The sequence below is a fragment of the Heptranchias perlo genome, assembly GCF_035084215.1.
Source record: "Heptranchias perlo isolate sHepPer1 chromosome 15 unlocalized genomic scaffold, sHepPer1.hap1 SUPER_15_unloc_1, whole genome shotgun sequence".
Classification (NCBI taxonomy): Eukaryota; Metazoa; Chordata; class Chondrichthyes; order Hexanchiformes; family Hexanchidae; genus Heptranchias; species Heptranchias perlo.
The window spans coordinates 325,922-348,849 of NW_027138214.1; positions in this window are offsets into that span (position 1 = coordinate 325,922).

Consider the following 22,928-nt stretch of genomic DNA (forward strand, 5'->3'; position numbering starts at 1 on the left):
TGAAGCCTCACTGCCCGAGTCCTCCCAGCCCGATACCTCCCAGCCTGAGTCCTCCCAGCCTGCCTGAGTCCTGCCAGGCTGCCTGAGTCCCCCCAGCCTGCCTGAGTCCTCCCAGCCTTAGAGCTCCCAGCCTGAGTCCTCCCAGCCTGCCTGAGTCCTTCCAGCCTAATTGAGTCCTCCCAGCCTGATACCTCCCTGCCTGAGTCCTCCCAGCCTGCCTGAGACCTCCCAGCCTGAAAGCTCCCAGCCTGAGTCCTTCCAGCCTGCCTGAGTCCTCCCAGCCTGTTTGAGTTTTCCCAGCCTCAGACCTCCGAGCCTGAGTCCTCCCAGCCTGCCTGAGTCCTCCCAACCTGCCTGAGTCCTTCCAACCTGCCTGAGTCCTCCCAGCCTGCCTGAGTCCTCCCAACCTGCCTGAGTCCTCCCAGCCTGCCTGAGTCCTCCCAGCCTGCCGGATATCTCCCAGCCTGAGTCCTCCCAGCCTGCCAAAGTCCTGCCAGCCTGCCTGAGACCTCCTAGCCTGAGTCCTGCCAGCCTGCCTGAGTCCTCCCAGCCTGAGTCCTGGCAGCCTGCCTGAGACCTCCCAGCCTGAGTCCTCCAAGCCTACTGGTGACCTCCCAGCCTGAGTCCTCCCAGCCGGCCTGACTCCTCCCAGACTGCCTGGTTGCTCCCAGCCTGCCTGAGTCCTCCCAGCCTGCCTGAGTCCTCCCAGCCTGCCTGAGCCCTCCCAGTCTGAGTCCTCCCAGCCTGCCTGAGACCTCCCAGCGTGCCTGAGTCCTCTGAGACTGCGCCCTCCCAACCTGAGTCCTCCGAGCCAGCCGGAGTCCTCGCAGCCTGCCTGACTCCTCCCAGCCGCCCTGAGGCCCCGCAGCCTGCTGGAGTCCTCCCAGCCTGCAGGAGTCCTCCCAACCAGTCCTCCCAGCCTGTGTCCTTCCAGCCTGCCTGAGACCTCCCAGCCTGCCTGAGACCTCCCAGCCTGCTTGTATCCTCCCAGCCTGCTTGATAGCTCCCAGCCTGAGTCCTGCGAGCCTGCCTGAGACCTCCAAGCCTGCCTGAGCCCTCCCAGCCTGAATCCACCCAGCCTGAGTCCTTCCAGCCTGCCTGAGTCCTCCCAGCCTGCCGGAGTTCTCCCAGCCTGCCGGAGTCCTCCCAGCCTGCCCGAGACCTCTCAGCCTGCTTGTGTCCTCCCAGCCTGCTTGATAGCTCCCAGCCTGAGTCCTGCGAGCCTGAGTCCTCCCCGCCTGCCTGAGTCCTCCCAGCCTGATTCCTACCAGCCTGAGTCCTCCCAGCCTGAGTCCTCCCAGCCTGCCTGAGTACTCCCAGCCTGCCTGAGTCCTCCCAGCCCGATACCTCCCAGCCTGAGTCCTCCCAGCCTGCCTGAGACCTCCCAGCCTGAGTCCTACCAGCATGCCTGAGACCTCCCAGCCTGAGACCTCCTAGCCTGAGTCCTCCCAGCCTGCCTGAGTCCTCCCAGCCTGGCTGAGTCCTCCCAGCCTGCCTGAGACCTCCCAGCCTGACTTCTCCCAGGCTGAGTCCTCCCAGCCTGCCTGAGTCCTCCCAGCATGCCTGAGTAAACCCAGCCTGAGTCCTCCCAACCTGCCTGAGATCTCCCAGCCTGCCTGAGTCCTCCCAGCCTGCCTGACACCTCCCAGCCTGCGACCTCCCAGCCTGAGTCCTCCCCGCCTGCCTGAGTCCTCCCAGCCTGATTCCTACCAGCCTGCCTGAGTCCTCCCAGCCTGCCTGAGCCCTCCCAGCCTGAGACCTCCCAGCCTGAGTCCTCCCAGCCTGCCTGAGTACTCCCAGCCTGCCTGAGTCCTCCCAGCCCGAAATCTCCCAGCCTGAGTCCTCCCAGCCTGCCTGAGACCTCCCAGCCTGCCTGAGTCCTCCCATTCTGCCTGAGTCCTCCCAGCATGCCTGAGTAAACCCAGCCTGAGTCCTCCCAACCTGCCTGAGACCTCCCAGCCTGCCTGAGTCCTCCCAGCCTGCCTGACACCTCCCAGCCTGCGACCTCCCAGCCTGAGTCCTTCCCGCCTGCCTGAGTCCTCCCAGCCTGATTCCTACCAGCCTGAGTCCTCCCAGCCTGAGTCCTCCCAGCCTGCCTGAGTACTCCCAGCCTGCCTGAGTCCTCCCAGCCCGATACCTCCCAGCCTGAGTCCTCCCAGCCTGCCTGAGTCCTCCCAGCCTGAGTCCTACCAGCATGCCTGAGACCTCCCAGCCTGAGACCTCCTAGCCTGAGTCCTCCCAGCCTGCCTGAGTACTCCCAGCCTGCCTGAGTCCTCCCAGCCCGATACCTCCCAGCCTGAGTCCTCCCAGCCTGCCTGAGTCCTCCCAGCCTGAGTCCTACCAGCATGCCTGAGACCTCCCAGCCTGAGTCCTCCTAGCCTGAGTCCTCCCAGCCTGCCTGAGTCCTCCCAGCCTGGCTGAGTCCTCCCAGCCTGCCTGAGACCTCCCAGCCTGACTTCTCCCAGGCTGAGTCCTCCCAGCCTGCCTGAGTCCTCCCAGCCTGCCTGAGTCCTCCCAGCCTGAGTCCTACCAGCCTGCCTGAGTCCTGCCAGCCTGCGTGAAGCCTCACTGCCCGAGTCCTCCCAGCCCGATACCTCCCAGCCTGAGTCCTCCCAGCCTGCCTGAGTCCTGCCAGGCTGCCTGAGTCCCCCCAGCCTGCCTGAGTCCTCCCAGCCTTAGAGCTCCCAGCCTGAGTCCTCCCAGCCTGCCTGAGTCCTTCCAGCCTAATTGAGTCCTCCCAGCCTGAGACCTCCCATCCTGAGTCCTCCCAGCCTTCCTGAGACCACCCAGCCCGAGTCCTCCCAGCCTGCCGGAGTTCTCCCAGCCTGCCTGAGCCCTCCCAGCCTGAATCCTCCCAGCCTGTCTGAGTCCTCCCAGCCTGAGACCTCCCAGCCTGATTCCTCCCAGCCTGCCTGAGACCTCGCAGCCTGAGTAATCCCAGCCTGCCTAAAAACTCTCAGCCTGACTGAGTCCACCCAGCCTGGGTGCCTCCTCCCAGCCAGCATGAGTCCTCCCAGCCTGCCTGAGTCCACCCTGCCTGAGACCTCCCAGCCTGAGACCTCCCAGCCTGAGTCCTCCCAGCCTGCCTGAGTACTCCCAGCCTGCCTGAGTCCTCCCAGCCCGAAATCTCCCAGCCTGAGTCCTCCCAGCCTGCCTGAGACCTCCCAGCCTGCCTGAGTCCTCCCATTCTGCCTGAGTCCTCCCAGCATGCCCGAGTAAACCCAGCCTGAGTCCTCCCAACCTGCCTGAGACCTCCCAGCCTGCCTGAGTCCTCCCAGCCTGCCTGACACCTCCCAGCCTGCGACCTCCCAGCCTGAGTCCTCCCCGCCTGCCTGAGTCCTCCCAGCCTGATTCCTACCAGCCTGAGTCCTCCCAGCCTGAGTCCTCCCAGCCTGCCTGAGTACTCCCAGCCTGCCTGAGTCCTCCCAGCCCGATACCTCCCAGCCTGAGTCCTCCCAGCCTGCCTGAGTCCTCCCAGCCTGAGTCCTACCAGCATGCCTGAGACCTCCCAGCCTGATACCTCCTAGCCTGAGTCCTCCCAGCCTGCCTGAGTACTCCCAGCCTGCCTGAGTCCTCCCAGCCTGCCTGAGTCCTCCCAGCCTGGCTGAGTCCTCCCAGCCTGCCTGAGACCTCCCAGCCTGACTTCTCCCAGGCTGAGTCCTCCCAGCCTGCCTGAGTCCTCCCAGCCTGCCTGAGTCCTCCCAGCCTGAGTCCTACCAGCCTGCCTGAGTCCTGCCAGCCTGCGTGAAGCCTCACTGCCCGAGTCCTCCCAGCCCGATACCTCCCAGCCTGAGTCCTCCCAGCCTGCCTGAGTCCTGCCAGGCTGCCTGAGTCCCCCCAGCCTGCCTGAGTCCTCCCAGCCTTAGAGCTCCCAGCCTGAGTCCTCCCAGCCTGCCTGAGTCCTTCCAGCCTAATTGAGTCCTCCCAGCCTGAGACCTCCCATCCTGAGTCCTCCCAGCCTTCCTGAGACCACCCAGCCCGAGTCCTCCCAGCCTGCCTGAGTCCTCCCAGCCTGCCTGAGTCCTCCCAGCCTGAGTCCTACCAGCCTGCCTGAGTCCTGCCAGCCTGCGTGAAGCCTCACTGCCCGAGTCCTCCCAGCCCGATACCTCCCAGCCTGAGTCCTCCCAGCCTGCCTGAGTCCTGCCAGGCTGCCTGAGTCCCCCCAGCCTGCCTGAGTCCTCCCAGCCTTAGAGCTCCCAGCCTGAGTCCTCCCAGCCTGCCTGAGTCCTTCCAGCCTAATTGAGTCCTCCCAGCCTGAGACCTCCCATCCTGAGTCCTCCCAGCCTTCCTGAGACCACCCAGCCCGAGTCCTCCCAGCCTGCCGGAGTTCTCCCAGCCTGCCTGAGCCCTCCCAGCCTGAATCCTCCCAGCCTGTCTGAGTCCTCCCAGCCTGAGACCTCCCAGCCTGATTCCTCCCAGCCTGCCTGAGACCTCGCAGCCTGAGTAATCCCAGCCTGCCTAAAAACTCTCAGCCTGACTGAGTCCACCCAGCCTGGGTGCCTCCTCCCAGCCAGCATGAGTCCTCCCAGCCTGCCTGAGTCCACCCTGCCTGAGACCTCCCAGCCTGAGACCTCCCAGCCTGAGTCCTCCCAGCCTGCCTGAGTACTCCCAGCCTGCCTGAGTCCTCCCAGCCCGAAATCTCCCAGCCTGAGTCCTCCCAGCCTGCCTGAGACCTCCCAGCCTGCCTGAGTCCTCCCATTCTGCCTGAGTCCTCCCAGCATGCCCGAGTAAACCCAGCCTGAGTCCTCCCAACCTGCCTGAGACCTCCCAGCCTGCCTGAGTCCTCCCAGCCTGCCTGACACCTCCCAGCCTGCGACCTCCCAGCCTGAGTCCTCCCCGCCTGCCTGAGTCCTCCCAGCCTGATTCCTACCAGCCTGAGTCCTCCCAGCCTGAGTCCTCCCAGCCTGCCTGAGTACTCCCAGCCTGCCTGAGTCCTCCCAGCCCGATACCTCCCAGCCTGAGTCCTCCCAGCCTGCCTGAGTCCTCCCAGCCTGAGTCCTACCAGCATGCCTGAGACCTCCCAGCCTGATACCTCCTAGCCTGAGTCCTCCCAGCCTGCCTGAGTACTCCCAGCCTGCCTGAGTCCTCCCAGCCTGCCTGAGTCCTCCCAGCCTGGCTGAGTCCTCCCAGCCTGCCTGAGACCTCCCAGCCTGACTTCTCCCAGGCTGAGTCCTCCCAGCCTGCCTGAGTCCTCCCAGCCTGCCTGAGTCCTCCCAGCCTGAGTCCTACCAGCCTGCCTGAGTCCTGCCAGCCTGCGTGAAGCCTCACTGCCCGAGTCCTCCCAGCCCGATACCTCCCAGCCTGAGTCCTCCCAGCCTGCCTGAGTCCTGCCAGGCTGCCTGAGTCCCCCCAGCCTGCCTGAGTCCTCCCAGCCTTAGAGCTCCCAGCCTGAGTCCTCCCAGCCTGCCTGAGTCCTTCCAGCCTAATTGAGTCCTCCCAGCCTGAGACCTCCCATCCTGAGTCCTCCCAGCCTTCCTGAGACCACCCAGCCCGAGTCCTCCCAGCCTGCCTGAGCCCTCCCAGCCTGAATCCTCCCAGCCTGTCTGAGTCCTCCCAGCCTGAGACCTCCCAGCCTGATTCCTCCCAGCCTGCCTGAGACCTCGCAGCCTGAGTAATCCCAGCCTGCCTAAAAACTCTCAGCCTGACTGAGTCCACCCAGCCTGGGTGCCTCCTCCCAGCCAGCATGAGTCCTCCCAGCCTGCCTGAGTCCACCCTGCCTGAGACCTCCCAGCCTGAGTCCTCCCAGCCTGCCTCATTACTCCCAGCCTGAGACCTCCCGGACTGCCTGAGTCTTCCCAGGCTGCCTGAACCATCCCAGACCGGGAGTTAGTGGCTCTGTGCAGTCCGGCAGTCATTGATTCTGTCCAGACCGTGTGTCAGTGAGTGTTTACAGACCGGGAGTCAGTAACACTGCACAGACCGAGTGATTGTGACTCTGTCCAACCGGGAATGAGTGACGCTCTACGACCGGGAGTCAGTGATGCTGTACAGACCTGGAGTCAGTGACTCTTCACAGACCAGGAGTCAATTACTCTGTACAGACCTGGAGTCAGCGACTCTGTGCAGAGCGGGAGTCAGATTCTGTTCCGACCGGAAGTCGGTTACTCTGTACAGACCGGAATCAGTGACTCTGTGCAGACAGTGATTCAGTGTATCTGCACAGACCTGGAGTCAGTGGCTCTGTGCAGACCGGGAGTCAGTGACTCTGCATAGATCGGAAGTCAGTTATTATGTACAGACCGGGAGTCAGTGACTCTGTAAAGAGAGGGAGTCAGTGAATCTGTATAGATCGGTAGTCAGTGGCTCTGTAAGACCGGGAATCAGTAACTCTGTACAGTCCTGCCATCAGTGACTCTGTACGGACCGGGAGTCAGTGAATCTGTGCAGGCCGGGAGTCCGTGACTCTGTATGGACCGGAATCAGTGACTCTGTTCAGACAGTGAGTCAGTGAAACTGAGCAGACCTGGAGTCATTGGCTCTGTACAGACCTGGAGTCATTGGCTCTGTACAGACCTGGAGTCATTGGCTCTGTACAGACCTGGAGTTAGTGACTCTGTACGGACCGAGAGTCAGTGACCTTTTACCGACGGGGTGTCAGTTTCTCTCTGAAGATTCACTGCCTTCCGGTCTGTACAGAGTCACTGACACCGAGAGTTCGTGACTCTGTACAGATCGGAATCAGTGACTCTGTACATACCGAGAGTCAGTGAATCTGTACAGACCGGGAGTCAGTGTCTCTGTAGGACCAGGAGTCACTGATTCTGTACAGACCAGGTGTCAGTGACTCAGTACAGACCAGGTGTCAGTGACTCTGTACAGACCTGCTGTCAGTGTCCCTGTGCAGACCTGGATTCAATGGCTCTGTGCAGACCGGGAGTAGGTCATTCTGCACGGACTTGAAGTCGGTGACTCTGTGCAGACTGGAAGTCAGTGACTCTGCATAGACCGGAAGTCAGTTACTCTGTACAGATGGGGAGTCAGAGAATCTGTGCATATCGGATTCAGTGACCCTCTGCAGACCTGGAGTCAGTGAATCTGTACAGACCGGGAGTTAGTGGCTCTGTGCTGACCGGGAGTCAGTGCTTCTGTCCAGACCGGGAGTCAGTGACGCTGTACGACCGGGAGTCAGTAATGCTGTACAGAGCTGGAGTCAGTGGCTCTGCACAGACCGGGAGTCAGTTATTCTGTATAGAACGGGAGTCAATTACTCTGTACAGGCCGGGCGTCAACGACTCTGTGCAGTTCGGAATCATTGATTATGTACAGACCTGGAGTCAGCGACTCTGTACAGAGCGGGAGTCAGTGATTCTGTACCGACCGGAAGTCGGTTACTCTGTACAGACCGGAATCAGTGACTCTGTTCAGACAGTGAGTCAGTGAATCTGCACAGACCTGGAGTCAGTGGCTCTGTGCAGGCCGGGTGTCAGTGACTCTTTACAGACCGGGTGTCAGTGAGTCTTCATAGATCGGGAGTCAGTAAGTCTGTACAGACCGGGAATCAGTGATTCGGTGCAGGCCGGGGAGTCAGTGACTCTGTAAATATCGGAATCATTGACTCTGTACAGACCGGTAGTCGGTGCCTCTGTAAGACGGGAATCAGCAACTCTGTGCAGTCCTGCAGTCAGTGACTCTGTGCAGACCGGAATCAGTGAATCTGTACAGATAGGGTGTCAGTGAATCTGTACAGGCCGGGAGATTGTGACTCTGTATGGACCGGAATCAGTGACTCTTTTCAGACGGTGATTCAGTGAACCTGTGCAGACCTGGAGGCAGTGGCTCTCTACAGATCGGGTGTCAGTGACTCTGTACAGACCGGAAGTCAGTGACTCTGTCGTGACCGGGAGTCAGTGGCTCTGTAAGACCGGGAGTCAGTAACTCTGTACAGACCGGGCGTCAGTGACTCCGTACAGACCCGGAGTCTGTGAGTCTGTGCAGACCGGGAGTCAGTGACTCTGTACAGTCGGGGATTCATTGATTCTGTACAGACCTGGAGTCGGTGACTCTGTACAGGCCGGGAGTCAGTGACTCTGTACTGTTCGGAATCATTTTTTATTTACAGATCTGGTTTCATCGACGCTGTACAGACCGGGAGTCAGTGATTCTGTACGTCCCGCAAGTCGGTGTATCTGTACAGACCGGCAGTCAGTGATTCTGTACGGCCCGGGAGTCAGTGACTTTGTACAGACTGGGTGTCAATGACGCTCTGCAGACCGGGAGTCAGTGATTCTGCATCGATCGGGAGTCAATAACTTTGAACGGAATGACAATTAGTGACTCTGTGCTGACCTGGAGTCAGTGACACTGCACAGACCGGGAGTCAGTGACTCTTTCCAGGCCGGGAGTCAGTCACTCTGTACAGACCGGAATCAGTTACTCTGTTCAGATAGTGAGGCAGGGTAACTGTGCAGACCTGGATTCAGTGGCTCTCTACAGGTCGGGTGTCAGTGAGTCTGTACAGACCGGAAGTCAGTGACTGTGTGCAGGCCGGGGAGTCATTGACTCTGTACAGACCGAGAGTCAGTGACTCTGTCAGGACCTTGAGTCAGTGATTTTTACAGACAGGGAGTCAGTGAATCTGTGCATACCGAGAGTCAGTGAATCTGTACAGACCGGAATCAGTGACTCTGTAGGACCGGGAGTCACTGACTCTGTGCGGACCTGGAGTCAGTGTCTCTGTACAGACAGTTAGTCAGCGAATCTTTACAAACCTGGCCTCAGTGCCTCTGTACAGACCGGGTGTCAGTGATTCTGTACAGACCTGGAGTCAGTGCCCCTGGGCAGACCGGGATCCAATGGCTCCGTGCAGACTGGGAGTCGGTGATTTTGTACGGACTTGAAGTCGGTGACTCTGTGCAGACCGGAAGTCAGTTACTCTGTACAGACCCGGAGTCAGTGACTGTACAGGCCGGGTGTCAGTGGCTCTTTACAGACCGGGTGTCAGAGAGTCTTCATAGATCGGGAGTCAGTAAGTGTGTACAGACCGGGAGTCAGTGACTCTGTACAGTCGGGGAGTCAATGATTCTGTACAGACCCGGAGTCTCTGAGGCTGTACAGACCGGGAGTCAGTGACTCTGTACAGTTCGGAATCATTGATTGTGTACAGACCTGGAGTCAGCGACTCTGTACAGACCGGGAGTCAGTGATTCTGTACGGCCCGAGAGTCAGTGACTTTGTACAGATTGGGTATCAATGACGCTCTGCAGACCGGGAGTCAGTGATTCTGCATGGACCGGGAGTCAATAACTTTGAACGGAACGACAGTTAGTGACTCTGTGCTGACCTGGAGTCAGTGACACTGCACGGACCGGGAGTCAGTGAAACTGTGCAGACCTGGAGTCAGTGGCTCTGTACAGATCGGGTGTCAGTGACTCTGTTCAGACCGGAAGTCAGTGACTGTGTGCAGGCCGGGGAGTCATTGACTTTGTACAGACCTGCAGTCAGTGACTCTGTAAGGACCGGGAGTCAGTGATTTTTACAGAAAGGGAGTCAGTGAATCTGCACATACCGAGAGTCAGTGAATCTGCACAGACCGGGAGTCAGTGTCTCTGTAGGACCGGGAGTCACTGACTCTGTGCGGACCTGGAGTCAGTGTCTCTGTACAGACAGTTCGTCAGCGAATCTAAACAAACCTAGAATCATAGAAGTTTACAAAATGGAAACAGGCCCTTCGGCCCAACATGTCCATGTCGCCCAGTTTATACCACTAAGCTAGTCCCAATTGCCTGCACTTAGCCCATATCCCTCTATACCCATCTTACCCATGTAACTGTCCAAATGCTTTTTAAAAGACAAAATTGTACTCGCCTATACTACTGCCTCTGGCAGCTCGTTCCAGACACTCACCACCCTCTGAGTGAAAAAATTACCCCTCTGGACCCTTTTGTATCTCTCCCCTCTCACCTTAAATCTATGTCCCCTCGTTATAGACTCCCCTACCTTTGGGAAAAGATTTTGACTGTCTACCTTGTCCATGCCCCTCATTATTTTATAGACTTGTATAAGATCACCCCTCAACCTCCTACTCTCCAGGGAAAAAAGTCCCAGTCTATCTAATCTCTCCCTATCAGTCAAACCATCAAGTCCCGGCAGCATCCTCGTAAATCTTTTCTGCACTCTTTCTAGTTTAATAATATCCTTTCTATAATAGGATGACCAGAACTGTACACAGTATTCCAAGTGTGGCCTAACTAATGTCTTGTACAACTTCAACAAGACATCCCAACTCCTGTATTCAATGTTCTGACCAATGAAACCAAGCAAGCTGAATGCCTTCTTCAACACCCTATCCACCTGTGACTCCACTTTCAAGGAGCTATGAACCTGTACTCCGAGATCTCTTCGTTCTATAACTCTCCCCAACGCCCTACCATTAACGGAGTAGGTCCTGGCCCGATTCGATCTCCCAAAATGCATCACCTCACATTTATCTAAATTAAACTCCATCTGCCATTCATCGGCCCACTGGCCCAATTTATCAAGATCCCGTTGCAATCCTAGATAACCTTCTTCACTGTCCACGATGCCACCAATCTTGGTGTCATCTGCAAACTTACTAACCATGCCTCCTAAATTCTCATCCAAATCATTAATATAAATAACAAATAACAGCGGACCCAGCACCGATCCCTGAGGCACACCGCTGGTCACAGGCCTCCAATTTGAAAAACAACCCTCTACACCCACCCTCTGTCTTCTGTCGTCAAGCCGATGTTGTATGCAATTGGCTACCTCACCTTGGATCCCGTGAGATTTAACCTTATGTAACAACCTACCATGCGGTACCTTGTCAAAGCCTTTGCTAAAGTCCATGTAGACCACGTCTACTGCACAGCCCTCATCTATCTTCTTGGTTACCCCTTCAAAAAACTCAATCAAATTCGTGAGACATGATTTTCCTCTCACAAAACCATGCTGACTGTTCCTAATCAGTCCCTGCCTCTCCAAATGCCCGTAGATCCTGTCTCTCAGAATACCCTCAAACAACTTACCCACTACAGATGTCAGGCTCACCGGTCTGTAGTTCCCAGGCTTTTCCCTGCCGCCCTTCTTAAACAAAGGCACAACATTTGCTACCCTCCAATCTTCAGGCACCTCGCCTGTAGAGGTGGATGATTCAAATATCTCTGCTAGGGGACCCGCAATTTCCTCCCTAACCTCCCATAACGTCCTGGGATACATTTCATCGGGTCCTGGAGATTTATCTACCTTGATGCGCGTTAAGACTTCCAGCACCTCCCTCTCTGTAATATGTACACTCCTCAAGACATCACTATTTATTTCCCCAAGTTCCCTAACATCCATGCCTTTCTCAACCATAAATACCGATGCGAAATATTCATTTAGGATCTCACCCATCTCTTGTGGTTCCGCACATAGATGACCTTGTTGATCCTTCAGAGGCCCTACTTTCTCCCTAGTTACTCTTTTGCCCTTTATGTATTTGTAGAAGCTCTTTGGATTCACCTTTGCCTTATCTGCCAAAGCAATCTCATGTCCCCTTTTTGCCCACCTGATTTCTCTCTTAAATCTACTCCGGCAATCTCTATACTCTTCAAGGGATCCACTTGATCCCATCTGCCTATGCATGTCATATGCCTCCTTCTTCTTTCTGACGAGGGCCTCAATCTCCCGAGTCATCCAAGGTTCCCTACTTCTACCAGCCTTGCCCTTCACTTTATAAGGAATGTGCTTACCCTGAACCCTGGTTAACACACTTTTGAAAGCCTCCCACTTACCAGACGTCCCTTTGCCTGCCAATAGACTCTCCCAATCAACTTCTGAAAAGTTCCTGTCTAATACCATCAAAATTGGCCTTTCCCCAATTTAGAATTTTAACTTTTGGGCCAGACCTATCCTTCTCAGTGCCTCTGTACAGACCGGGTGTCAGTGATTCTGCACAGTCCTGGAGTCAGTGCCCGTGGGCAGACCGGGATTCAATGTCTCTGTGCCGACCGGGAGTCGGTGATTTTGTACGAACTTGAAGTCGGTGACTCTGCGCAGACCGGAAGGCAGTGACTCTGCATAGACCGGAAGTCAGTTACTCTGTACTGACCGAGAGTCAGTGACTCTGTGCATAGCGGGATTCAGTGACTCTCTGCAGACCTGGAGGCAGTCAATCTGTACAGACCGGGAGTTAGTGGCTCTGTGCAGACCGGGAGTCAGTGATTCTGTCCAGACCAGGTGTCAGTAACCTTTACAGACCGGGATTCAGTAACTCTGAACAGACCGAGTGTTAGTGACTCTGTCCAACCGGGAATCAGTGATGCTGCACAGACCTGGAGTCACTGACTCTGCACAGACCGGGAGTCAGTTACTCTGTACAGAACAGGAGTCAATTACTCTGTACAGGCCGGGAGTCAGCGATTCTGTGCAGTTCGGAATCATTGATTATGTCCAGACCTTGAGGCAGCCACTCTGCACAGAGCGGGAGTCAGTGATTCTATACCGACCGGAAGTCGGTTACTCTGTACAGACCGGAATCAGTGACTCTGTGCAGACAGTGAGTCAGTGAATCTGCACAGTCCTGGAGTCAGTGGCTCTGTACAGGCCGGGAGTCAGTGACTCTTTACAGACCGTGTGTCAGTGAGTCTTCACAGATCGGGAGTCAGTAAGTCTGTACAGACCGGGAGTCAGTGACTCGGTACAGGCCGGGGAATCAGTGACTCTGTAAAGATCGGAATCATTGACTTTGTACACAGAGGGAGTCAGTGACTCTGTACAGTCCCGCAGTCAGTGACTCTGTACAGACCGGAATCAGTGAATCTGTACAGTCCCGCAGTCAGTGACTCTGTACAGACCGGAATCAGTGAATCTGTACAGACACGGAGTCAGTGAATCTGTAGAGGCCGGGAGTCCGTGACTCTGTCTGGACCGGAATCAGCGATTCTTTTCAGACAGTGAGTCAGTGAACCTGTGCAGACCTGGAGTCAGTGGCTCGAAACAGATCGGGTGTCAGTGACTCTGTTCAGACCGGAAGTCAGTGACTCTGTAGTGACCGGCAGTCAGTAACTCTGTACAGACCGGGAGTCAGTGACTCTGTACTGTTCGGAATCATGGATTATGTACAGACCTGGAGTCAGCGACTCTGTACAGACCGTGAGTCAGTGATTCTGTGCGTACCGGAAGTCGGTGACTCTGTAATGACCGGCAGTCTGTCATTCTGTACGGCCCGGGAGTCAGTTACTCTGTCCAGACCAGGAGTCAGAGACGTTGTACACACTGGGTATCAATGACTCGCTGCAGACTGGGAGTCAGTGAGTCTTCATAGACCGGGAGTCAATAAATTTGCACTGAACGAGAGTTCGTGACTCTGCGATGACCTGGAGTCAGTGACACTGCACAGACCGGGAGTCAGTGACTGTGTACAGGCCGGGAATCAGTGACTCTGTACAGACATGGAGTCAGTGACTCTGTACGGACCGCGAGTCAGTGGCTTTTTACAGAAGGGGAGTCAGTGAATCTGTTCATACCGAGAATCAGTTAAACTGTACAGACCGCGAGTCAGTGGCTCTGTAGAACCGTGAGTCACTGACTCTGTACCGACCTGGAGTCAGTGTCTCTGCACAGACAGTTAGTCAGTGAATCTCTACAGGCCTGGCGTCAGTGGCTCTGCACAGACCGAGTGTCAGTGACTCTGTACAGATCTGGAGTCAGTGTCCCTGTGCAGACAGGGATTCAATGGCTCTGTGTAGATCGGGAGTCGGTGATTCTGTACGGACTTGAAGTCGGTGACTCTGTGCAGACTGGAAGTCAGTGACTCTGCATAGACCGGAATTCAGTTACTCTGTACAGACCGGGAGTCAGTGACCTCTGCATATCGGGGTTCAGTGACTCTCTTCAGACCTGGAGTAAGTGAATCTGTACAGATCGGGAGTTAGTGGCTCTGTGCAGACCGGGAGTCAGTCAGTTTGGACAGACCGGGAGTCAGTGAGTCTTTACAGACCGGGAGTCAGTATCTCTGAACAGACCGAGTGTTAGTGACTCTGTCCAACAGGGAGTCAGTGACGCTGTACGACCGGGAGTCAGTGATGCTGTGCAGACCTGGACTCAGTGACTCTGCACAGACCGGGAGTCAGTTACTCTGTATGGAACGGGAGTCAATTACTCTGTTCAGGCCGGGAGCCAGCGACTCTGTGCAATTCGCAATCATTGATTATGTACAGACGTGGAGTCAGCGACTCTGTACAGAGCGGGAGTCAGTAATTCTGTACCGACCGGAAGTCGGTTGCTCTGTAAGACCGGGAATCAGTTACTCTGTACAGCCCTGCAGTCAGTGACTCTGTACAGACCGGAATCAGTGAATCTGTACAGACAGGGAGTCAGTGAATCTGAAGAGGCCGGGAGTCCGTGACTCTGTATGGACCGGAATCATTGACTCTTTTCAGACGTTGATTCAGTGAACCTGTGCAGACCTGGAGTCACTGGCTCTCTGCAGATCGGGTGTCAGTGACTCTGTACAGACCGGGTGTCAGTGACTCTGTACAGGCCCGGCTTCTGTGAGTCTGTACAGACCGGGAGTCAGTGACTCTGTACAGTCGGGGAGTCATTGATTCTGCACAGACCTGGAGTCGGTGACTCTGTACAGGCCGGGAGTCAGTGGCTCTGTACAGTTCGGAATCATTGATTATGTACAGACCTGGAGTCAGTGACTCTGTACAGACCCGGAGTCAGTGATTCTGTACGTACCGCAAGTCGGTGAGTCTGTACAGACCGGCAGTCAGTGATTCTGTACGGCGCGGGAGTCAGTTACTCTGTCCAGACCGGGAGTCAGTGACTCTGTTCAGACCGGGATTCAGTGACATTGTACAGACTGGGTATCAATGACTCTGCAGACCGGGAGTCAGTGAGTCTTCATAGACCGGGAGTCAATAACTTTGAACGGAACGAGAGTTCGTGACTCTGTGCTGACCTGAATTTAGTGACACTGCACAGAGCGGGAGTAAGTGACTCTTTACAGACCAGGAGTCAGTGTCTATACAGGCCGGGAGTCAGTGTCTCTGTACAGACCGGAATCAGTGAATCTGTACAGACAGGGAGTCAGTGAATCTGTACAGGCCGGGAGTCCGTGACTCTGTATGGATCGGATTCATTGACTCTGTTCACACAGTGAGTCAGTGAAACTGTGCAGACCTGGAGTGAGTAGCTCTGGACAGATCGGGTGTCAGTGACTCTGTTCAGACCGAAGTCAGTGACAGTGTACAGGCCGGGGAGTCAGTGACTCTGTAAAGACCTGGAGTCAGTGACTCAGTACGGACCGGGAGTCAGTGACTTTTCACAGACGGGGTGTCAGTGACTCTCTGCAGCCTCACGGCCTTCCGGTCTGTACAGAATCACTGACACCGAGAGTCCGTGACTGTGTACAGGCCGGAATCAGTGACTCTGTACAGACAGGGAGTCAGTGGATCTGTGCATACCGAGAGTCAGTGACTCTGTACAGACCGGGAGTCAGTGACTCTGTTGGACCGGGAGTCACTGACTCTGTACGGACCTGGAGTCAGTGTCTCTGTGCAGACCGTGATTCAATGGCTCTGTGCAGACCGGGAGTCGGTGATTCGTTGAGGGTTCTATAACAAGGGGACATAGATTCAAGGTAAAAGGCGGGAGGTTTCGAGGGGATTTGAGAAAGAACTTTTTCACCCAGAGGGTGGTTGGAGTCTGGAACTCACTGCCTGAAAGGGTTGTGGAGGCAGGAACCCTCACAACATTCAAGAAGCATTTGGATGAGCACTTGAAATGCCATAGCATACAAGGCTACGGACCAAATGCTGGAATATGGGATTAGAGTAGACAGGGCTTGATGGCCGGCGCGGACACGATGGGCCGAAGGGCCTCTATCCGTGCTGTATAATTCTATGACTCTATGACTCTATGAATTGAAGTCGGTGACTCTGACGGAAGTCAGTGACCCCATGCACCGGAAGTCAGTTACTCTGCACAGACCTGGAGTCAGTGACTCTGCACAGACCGGAAGTCAGTTACTCTGCACAGACCTGGAGTCAGTGACTCTGCACAGACCGGAAGTCAGTTACTCTGCACAGACCTGGAGTCAGTGACTCTGCACAGACCGGGAGTCAGTTACTCTGTATGGAACGGGAGTCAATTACTCTGTTCAGGCCGGGAGCCAGCGACTCTGTGCAATTCGCAATCATTGATTATGTACAGACGTGGAGTCAGCGACTCTGTACAGAGCGGGAGTCAGTGACTCTGTACCGACCGGAAGTCGGTTGCTCTGTAAGACCGGGAATCAGTTACTCTGTACAGCCCTGCAGTCAGTGACTCTGTACAGACCGGAATCAGTGAATCTGTACAGACAGGGAGTCAGTGAATCTGAAGAGGCCGGGAGTCCGTGACTCTGTATGGACCGGAATCATTGACTCTTTTCAGACGTTGATTCAGTGAACCTGTGCAGACCTGGAGTCACTGGCTCTCTGCAGATCGGGTGTCAGTGACTCTGTACAGACCGGGTGTCAGTGACTCTGTACAGGCCCGGCTTCTGTGAGTCTGTACAGACCGGGAGTCAGTGACTCTGTACAGTCGGGGAGTCATTGATTCTGCACAGACCTGGAGTCGGTGACTCTGTACAGGCCGGGAGTCAGTGACTCTGTACAGTTCGGAATCATTGATTATGTACAGACCTGGAGTCAGTGACTCTGTACAGACCCGGAGTCAGTGATTCTGTACGTACCGCAAGTCGGTGAGTCTGTACAGACCGGCAGTCAGTGATTCTGTACGGCGCGGGAGTCAGTTACTCTGTCCAGACCGGGAGTCAGTGACTCTGTTCAGACCGGGAGTCAGTGACATTGTACAGACTGGGTATCAATGACTCTGCAGACCGGGAGTCAGTGAGTCTTCATAGACCGGGAGTCAATAACTTTGAACGGAACGAGAGTTCGTGACTCTGTGCTGACCTGAATTTAGTGACACTGCACAGAGCGGGAGTAAGTGACTCTTTACAGACCAGGAGTCAGTGTCTATACAGGCCGGGAGTCAGTGTCTCTGTACAGACCGGAATCAGTGAATCTGTACAGACAGGGAGTCAGTGAATCTGTACAGGCCGGGAGTCCGTGACTCTGTATGGATCGGAATCATTGACTCTGTTCACACAGTGAGTCAGTGAAACTGTGCAGACCTGGAGTGAGTAGCTCTGGACAGATCGGGTGTCAGTGACTCTGTTCAGACCGAAGTCAGTGACAGTGTACAGGCCGGGGAGTCAGTGACTCTGTAAAGACCTGGAGTCAGTGACTCAGTACGGACCGGGAGTCAGTGACTTTTCACAGACGGGGTGTCAGTGACTCTCTGCAGCCTCACGGCCTTCTGGTCTGTACAGAATCACTGACACCGAGAGTCCGTGACTGTGTACAGGCCGGAATCAGTGACTCTGTACAGACAGGGAGTCAGTGGATCTGTGCATACCGAGAGTCAGTGACTCTGTACAGACCGGGAGTCAGTGACTCTGTTGGACCGGGAGTCACTGACTCTGTACGGACCTGGAGTCAGTGTCTCTGTGCAGACCGTGATTCAATGGCTCTGTGCAGACCGGGAGTCGGTGATTCGTTGAGGGTTCTATAACAAGGGGACATAGATTCAAGGTAAAAGGCGGGAGGTTTCGAGGGGATTTGAGAAAGAACTTTTTCACCCAGAGGGTGGTTGGAGTCTGGAACTCACTGCCTGAAAGGGTTGTGGAGGCAGGAACCCTCACAACATTCAAGAAGCATTTGGATGAGCACTTGAAATGCCATAGCATACAAGGCTACGGACCAAATGCTGGAATATGGGATTAGAGTAGACAGGGCTTGATGGCCGGCGCGGACACGATGGGCCGAAGGGCCTCTATCCGTGCTGTATAATTCTATGACTCTATGACTCTATGACTTGAAGTCGGTGACTCTGACGGAAGTCAGTGACCCCATGCACCGGAAGTCAGTTACTCTGCACAGACCGGGAGTCAGTGACTCTGTGCAGACCGGGTGTCAGTGAGTCTTTACAGACCGGGAGTCAGGAACTCTGAACAGACCGAGTGTTGGTGACTCTGTCCAACCGGGAGTCAGTGACGCTGTACGACCGGGAGTCAGTGATGCTGTACAGACCTGGAGTCAGTGACTCTGCACAGACCGGGAGTCAGTTACTCTGCAGAGAATGGGAGTCAATTACTCTGTACAGGCCGGGAGCCAGCGACTCTGTGCAGTTCGGAATCATTGATTATGTACAGACCTGGAGTCAGCGATGCTGTACAGAGCGGGAGTCAGTGATTCTGTACCGACCGGAAGTCGGTTACTCTGTACAGACCGGTATCAGTGACTCTGTGCATACAGTGAGTCAGTGAATCTGCACAGACCTGGAGTCAGTGGCTCTGTACAGGCCGTGTGTCAGTGTCTCTGTACAGACCGGGTGTCAGTTAGTCTTCATAGATCGGGAGTCAGTAAGTTTGTACAGACCGGGAGTCAGTGACTCGGGACAGGCCAGGGAGTCAGTGACTCTGCACAGATCGGAATCATTGACTCGGTATAGAGAGGCAGTCAGTGACTCTGTACAGTAGGGAATCATTGATGATGTACAGACCTGGAGTCAGCGACTCTGTACAGACCGGGAGTCAGTGATTCTGTACGTACCGCAAGTCGGTGACTCTGTACAGACCCGGCAGTGAGTGATTCTGAACAGCCCGGGTGTGAGTGACTCTGTCCAGACCGGGATTCAGTGACATTGTACAGACTGGGTATCAATGACACTCTGCAGACCGGGAGTCAGTGAGTCTTCAATAACTTTGAACGGATCCAGAGTTAGTGACTCTGTTCTGACCGGGAGTTAATGACACTGCACAGAGCGGGAGCAAGTGACTCTTTACAGGCGGGGTGTCAGTGACTCTCCACAGACCAGGAGTCAGTGACTGTACAGGCCGGGAGTCAGTGTCTCTGTACAGACCGGAATCAGTGAATCTGTAGAGACAGGGAGTCAGTGAATCTGTACAGGCCGGGAATCAGTGGCTCTGTGCAGACGGGCAGTTCGTGGTACTGTACGGACCGGCGGTCAGTGAGTCTGCACACACCTGGAGCAAGTGAAGCTGCACAGACCGGGAGTCAGTAACCCTGTACAGACCAGGAGTCAGTGACTCTGTCCAGACCGGGAGTCAGTGACTCTGTTCAGACCGGGATTCAGTGACATTGTACAGACTGGGTATCAATGACTCTGTTCAGACCGGGATTCAGTGACATTGTACAGACTGGGTATCAATGACTCTGTTCAGACCGGGATTCAGTGACATTGTACAGACTGGGTATCAATGACTCTGTACAGGCCGGGAGTCAGTGGCTCTGTACAGTTCGGAATCATTGATTATGTACAGACCTGGAGTCAGTGACTCTGTCCAGACCCGGAGTCAGTGATTCTGTACGTACCGCAAGTCGGTGAGTCTGTACAGACCGGCAGTCAGTGATTCTGTACGGCGCGGGAGTCAGTTACTCTGTCCAGACCGGGAGTCAGTGACTCTGTTCAGACCGGGAGTCAGTGACATTGTACAGACGGGGTATCAATGACTCTGCAGACCGGGAGTCAGTGAGTCTTCATAGACCGGGAGTCAATAACTTTGAACGGAACGAGAGTTCGTGACTCTGTGCTGACCTGAATTTAGTGACACTGCACAGAGCGGGAGTAAGTGACTCTTTACAGACCAGGAGTCAGTGTCTATACAGGCCGGGAGTCAGTGTCTCTGTACAGACCGGAATCAGTGAATCTGTACAGACAGGGAGTCAGTGAATCTGTACAGGCCGGGAGTCCGTGACTCTGTATGGATCGGAATCATTGACTCTGTTCACACAGTGAGTCAGTGAAACTGTGCAGACCTGGAGTGAGTAGCTCTGGACAGATCGGGTGTCAGTGACTCTGTTCAGACCGAAGTCAGTGACAGTGTACAGGCCGGGGAGTCAGTGACTCTGTAAAGACCTGGAGTCAGTGACTCAGTACGGACCGGGAGTCAGTGACTTTTCACAGACGGGGTGTCAGTGACTCTCTGCAGCCTCACGGCCTTCTGGTCTGTACAGAATCACTGACACCGAGAGTCCGTGACTGTGTACAGGCCGGAATCAGTGACTCTGTACAGACAGGGAGTCAGTGGATCTGTGCATACCGAGAGTCAGTGACTCTGTACAGACCGGGAGTCAGTGACTCTGTTGGACCGGGAGTCACTGACTCTGTACGGACCTGGAGTCAGTGTCTCTGTGCAGACCGTGATTCAATGGCTCTGTGCAGACCGGGAGTCGGTGATTCGTTGAGGGTTCTATAACAAGGGGACATAGATTCAAGGTAAAAGGCGGGAGGTTTCGAGGGGATTTGAGAAAGAACTTTTTCACCCAGAGGGTGGTTGGAGTCTGGAACTCACTGCCTGAAAGGGTTGTGGAGGCAGGAACCCTCACAACATTCAAGAAGCATTTGGATGAGCACTTGAAATGCCATAGCATACAAGGCTACGGACCAAATGCTGGAATATGGGATTAGAGTAGACAGGGCTTGATGGCCGGCGCGGACACGATGGGCCGAATGGCCTCTATCCGTGCTGTATAATTCTATGACTCTATGACTCTATGAATTGAAGTCGGTGACTCTGACGGAAGTCAGTGACCCCATGCACCGGAAGTCAGTTACTCTGCACAGACCTGGAGTCAGTGACTCTGCACAGACCGGAAGTCAGTTACTCTGCACAGACCTGGAGTCAGTGACTCTGCACAGACCGGGAGTCAGTTACTCTGTATGGAACGGGAGTCAATTACTCTGTTCAGGCCGGGAGCCAGCGACTCTGTGCAATTCGCAATCATTGATTATGTACAGACGTGGAGTCAGCGACTCTGTACAGAGCGGGAGTCAGTAATTCTGTACCGACCGGAAGTCGGTTGCTCTGTAAGACCGGGAATCAGTGACTCTGTACAGCCCTGCAGTCAGTGACTCTGTACAGACCGGAATCAGTGAATCTGTACAGACAGGGAGTCAGTGAATCTGAAGAGGCCGGGAGTCCGTGACTCTGTATGGACCGGAATCATTGACTCTTTTCAGACGTTGATTCAGTGAACCTGTGCAGACCTGGAGTCACTGGCTCTCTGCAGATCGGGTGTCAGTGACTCTGTACAGACCGGGTGTCAGTGACTCTGTACAGGCCCGGCTTCTGTGAGTCTGTACAGACCGGGAGTCAGTGACTCTGTACAGTCGGGGAGTCATTGATTCTGCACAGACCTGGAGTCGGTGACTCTGTACAGGCCGGGAGTCAGTGGCTCTGTACAGTTCGGAATCATTGATTATGTACAGACCTGGAGTCAGTGACTCTGTACAGACCCGGAGTCAGTGATTCTGTACGTACCGCAAGTCGGTGAGTCTATACAGACCGGCAGTCAGTGATTCTGTACGGCGCGGGAGTCAGTTACTCTGTCCAGACCGGGAGTCAGTGACTCTGTTCAGACCGGGATTCAGTGACATTGTACAGACTGGGTATCAATGACTCTGCAGACCGGGAGTCAGTGAGTCTTCATAGACCGGGAGTCAATAACTTTGAACGGAACGAGAGTTCGTGACTCTGTGCTGACCTGAATTTAGTGACACTGCACAGAGCGGGAGTAAGTGACTCTTTACAGACCAGGAGTCAGTGTCTATACAGGCCGGGAGTCAGTGTCTCTGTACAGACCGGAATCAGTGAATCTGTACAGACAGGGAGTCAGTGAATCTGTACAGGCCGGGAGTCCGTGACTCTGTATGGATCGGAATCATTGACTCTGTTCACACAGTGAGTCAGTGAAACTGTGCAGACCTGGAGTGAGTAGCTCTGGACAGATCGGGTGTCAGTGACTCTGTTCAGACCGAAGTCAGTGACAGTGTACAGGCCGGGGAGTCAGTGACTCTGTAAAGACCTGGAGTCAGTGACTCAGTACGGACCGGGAGTCAGTGACTTTTCACAGACGGGGTGTCAGTGACTCTCTGCAGCCTCACGGCCTTCTGGTCTGTACAGAATCACTGACACCGAGAGTCCGTGACTGTGTACAGGCCGGAATCAGTGACTCTGTACAGACAGGGAGTCAGTGGATCTGTGCATACCGAGAGTCAGTGACTCTGTACAGACCGGGAGTCAGTGACTCTGTTGGACCGGGAGTCACTGACTCTGTACGGACCTGGAGTCAGTGTCTCTGTGCAGACCGTGATTCAATGGCTCTGTGCAGACCGGGAGTCGGTGATTCGTTGAGGGTTCTATAACAAGGGGACATAGATTCAAGGTAAAAGGCGGGAGGTTTCGAGGGGATTTGAGAAAGAACTTTTTCACCCAGAGGGTGGTTGGAGTCTGGAACTCACTGCCTGAAAGGGTTGTGGAGGCAGGAACCCTCACAACATTCAAGAAGCATTTGGATGAGCACTTGAAATGCCATAGCATACAAGGCTACGGACCAAATGCTGGAATATGGGATTAGAGTAGACAGGGCTTGATGGCCGGCGCGGACACGATGGGCCGAAGGGCCTCTATCCGTGCTGTATAATTCTATGACTCTATGACTCTATGACTTGAAGTCGGTGACTCTGACGGAAGTCAGTGACCCCATGCACCGGAAGTCAGTTACTCTGCACAGACCGGGAGTCAGTGACTCTGTGCAGACCGGGTGTCAGTGAGTCTTTACAGACCGGGAGTCAGGAACTCTGAACAGACCGAGTGTTGGTGACTCTGTCCAACCGGGAGTCAGTGACGCTGTACGACCGGGAGTCAGTGATGCTGTACAGACATGGAGTCAGTGACTCTGCACAGACCGGGAGTCAGTTACTCTGCAGAGAATGGGAGTCAATTACTCCGTACAGGCCGGGAGCCAGCGACTCTGTGCAGTTCGGAATCATTGATTATGTACAGACCTGGAGTCAGCGATGCTGTACAGAGCGGGAGTCAGTGATTCTGTACCGACCGGAAGTCGGTT